This window comes from Arachis ipaensis, chromosome B9, assembly GCF_059453495.1.
Source record: "Arachis ipaensis isolate K30076 ecotype BB chromosome B9, ASM5945349v1, whole genome shotgun sequence".
NCBI lineage: Eukaryota > Viridiplantae > Streptophyta > Magnoliopsida > Fabales > Fabaceae > Arachis > Arachis ipaensis.
In genome coordinates, this window is record NC_142444.1 from 39,563,496 (window position 1) to 39,567,220 (window position 3,725).

Consider the following 3,725-nt stretch of genomic DNA (forward strand, 5'->3'; position numbering starts at 1 on the left):
TCTTGCTGTGGCCAGGAAAGGTCTTCCTAGGATGATGGATTCATCCTCTTCCTTTCCAGTATCCAGGACTATGAAATCAGCAGGGATGTAAAGGCCTTCAACCTTTACTAACACGTCCTCTACTTGTCCATAAGCCTGTTTTCTTGAGCTGTCTGCCATCTCTAGTGAGATTTTAGCAGCTTGCACCCCATAGATTCCCAGTCTCTCTATTACAGAGAGGGGCATGAGGTTTATTCCTGAACCAAGGTCACACAGAGCCTTAAAGATCATAGTGCCTATGGTACAGGGTATTATGAACTTTCCAGGATCCTGTCTCTTCTGAGGCAATGTCAGTTGATCCAGATCACTTAGTTCATTGATGAACAAGGGAGGTTCAACTTCCCAAGCATCAATGCCAAACAATTTGGCATTCAGCTTCATGATTGCACCAAGAAACTTGGCAGTTTGCTCTTCAGTGACATCCTCATTCTCTTCAGAAGAGGAATACTCATCAGAGCTCATGAAGGGCATAAGGAGGTTCAATGGAATCTCTATGGTCTCTAGATGAGCCTCAGAGTCCTTTGGTTCCTCAGAGGGAAGCTCCTTATTGATCACTGGACGTCCCAGGAGGTCCTCCTCCTTGGGATTCACGTCCTCTCCTCTCCTCAGAGGTTCGGCCATGGCGCTTATGTCAATGGCCTTGCACTCTCCTTTTGGATTCTCTTCTGTATTGCTTGGGAGAGTACTAGGAGGGATTTCAGTGATCCTTTTACTCAGCTGGCCTACTTGTGCTTCCAGATTTCTAATGGAAGATCTTGTTTCATTCATGAAACTTACAGTGGCCTTAGATAGATCAGAGACTAGATTTGCTAAATTAGAAGTATTTTGTTCAGAGTTCTCTGTCTGTTGCTGAGTTGATGATGGAAAAGGCTTGCTATTGCTAAACCTGTTTCTTCCACCATTATTAAAGCCTTGTTGAGGCTTTTGATCCTTCCATGAGAAATTTGGATGATTTCTCCATGTTGAGTTATAGGTGTTTCCATAAGGTTCACCTAAGTAATTCACCTCTGCTATTGCAGGGTTCTCAGGATCATAAGCTTCTTCTTCATAAGAAGCCTCTTGAGTACTGTTGGATGCAGCTTGCATTCCATGCAGACTCTGAGAGATCATATTGACTTGTTGAGTCAATATTTTATTCTGAGCCAATATGGCATTCAGAGTATCAACTTCAAGAACTCCCTTCTTCATAGGCGTCCCATTACTCACAGGATTCCTTTCAGAAGTGTACATGAACTGGTTATTAGCAACCATGTCAATGAGTTCTTGAGCTTCTGCAGGCGTTTTCTTTAGGTGAATGGATCCACCTGCAGAAGTGTCCAGTGACATTTTTGATAGCTCAGATAAACCATCATAGAATATATCCAGGATGGTCCATTCTGAAAGCATGTCAGAAGGACACTTTTTGGTCAACTGTTTGTATCTTTCCCAAGCTTCATAGAGGGATTCACCTTCTTTCTGCCTGAAGGTTTGAACATCAGCTCTAAGCTTGCTCAGCTTTTGAGGAGGAAAGTACTTGGCTAAGAAAGCCGTGACCAGCTTATCCCAAGAGTTCAGGCTATCTTTGGGTTGAGAATCCAACCATAATCTAGCTCTGTCTCTTACAGCAAAAGGGAAAAGCATGAGCCTGTAGACTTCAGGATTTACTCCATTAGTCTTAACAGTATCACATATCTGCAAGAATTCAGTTAAGAACTGAAAGGGATCTTCAGATGGAAGTCCATGAAACTTGCAGTTTTGCTGCATCAGAGAAACTAATTGAGGTTTCAGCTCAAAGTTGTTTGCTCCAATGGCAGGAATGGAGATGCTTCTTCCATGTAAATTAGAATTAGGTGCAGTGAAGTCACCAAGCATCTTCCTTATATTATTATTATTTTCGGCTGCCATCTCCTTTTCCTGTTCGAAAATTTCTGAAAGGTTATCTCTGGATTGTTGTATTTTAGCTTCTCTTAATTTTTTTCTTCAGAGTCCTTTCAGGTTCTGGATCTGCTTTAACAAGAATGTTTTTGTCCTTGCTCCTGTTCATATGACAAAGAAGAAGGCACAGAAAAATAATAATAATAATGGAGATCCTTTATACCACAGTATAGGGATCCTTGTGTTAGTAGAAGAAAAGAAGGGAAGAAAATCTGAACTCAGAGAGAGAGGGGGTTCGGATTTTTGGAGAGTTGAAGGAAAGATGTTAGTACATCAATAAACAAATAGAAGAAGATGAGAGGGGGAAGTGAATTTTCGAAAACAATTTTTGAAAAAGAGTTAGTGATTTTTGAAAATAGTTTTTGAAAAAGGTTAGTATTTTTTTCGAAATTTTTTTTTATATATAAAAAATAAAAATAATTAGTTAATAAAAAAGAAATTTTTGAAAAAGAGGGAAGATATTTTCGAAAATTAGAGAGAGAGAGTTAGTTAGGTAGTTTTGAAAAAGTTAAGAAACAAACAAAAAGTTAGTTAGTTAGTTGAAACAAATTTGAAAAGATAAGAAGTTGGGAAGTTAGAGAAGATATTTTGAAATCAAATTTTGAAAAAGATAAGATAAGAAGATATTTTTTTTGAAAAGATATGATAGAAATTAGTTTTTGAAAAAGATTTGATTTTTAAAATCACAATTAATGACTTGATTCATAAGAAATCACATGATATGATTCTAGAACTTAAAGTTTGAATCTTTCTTAACAAGCAAGTAACAAACTTCAAATTTTTGAATCAAAACTTTAATTGATTATGTTATTTTCGAAAATTATGATATAAAATAAGAAAAAGGTTTTTGAAAATTAATTTTTTGGAATTTTCGAAAATAATCATGAATTTTGAAAAAGATTTTGAATTTTGAAAAAGATTTTGAAAAAGATAAGATTTTCAAATTGAAAATTTGATTTGACTCATAAGAAACAACTTGATTTTAAAAATTTTTGAAAAAGTCAACTCAAATTTTCGAATTTGATGAGAGAAAAAGGGGAAGATATTTTTTTTTTTTTTGAATTTTTATGAAAACGTGAAAATTATGCAATGCATGAAATTTTTAGATCAAAACATGTGATGCATGCAAGAATGTTATGAATGTCAAGATGAACACCAAGAACACTTTGAATGTCAAGATGAACATCATAGACACAATTTTGAAAAATTTTTAATGCAAAGAAAACATGCAAGACACCAAACTTAGAATTCTTTAATGCTTACGCACTAAGAATTCAAGAATGCATATGATAAATATGAAAAGACACAAAACAAAAAATCATCAAGATCAAACAAGAAGACTTACCAAGAACAGCTTGAAGATCATGAAGAACACTATGAATGCATGATATTTTCGAAAAAATGCAAGATGCATATGCAATTGACACCAAACTTATAACATGACTCAAGACTCAAACAAGAAACACAAAAATATTTTTGATTTTTATGATTTTCTAATTTTTTTGTATTTTTATTTATTATTTTTTTTTTCGAAAATTATTGTGAAAAATAAAAATAAGGATTTCAAAATTTTTAATATGAATTCCAGGAATCTTGCCATGTTAGTCTTAAAGCTCCAATCAAAGGGTCAGGCATGGCTTAATAGCCAGCCAAGCTTTAATAAAAATATGAGTGTAATTCAGACATGACAAGCCTGACATACCCTATCCAGAAGGATTGGGCATGACTCCACTGAAGTGATTAGCCAATCCCAAAGCAGTTTGGGTATGGCT

General features: G+C 35.1%; 1 non-coding gene across 1 annotated transcript; it reads left to right on the top strand.

The window, feature by feature from the left end:
• The first annotated feature begins 1,419 nt into the window (after window positions 1-1,419).
• On the top strand, window positions 1,420-1,527 carry LOC148544385 (small nucleolar RNA R71). Its single transcript, XR_015901252.1, has one exon. It is a non-coding gene; the product is annotated as a small nucleolar RNA R71 (small nucleolar RNA).
• The last annotated feature ends 2,198 nt before the right edge of the window (window positions 1,528-3,725 follow it).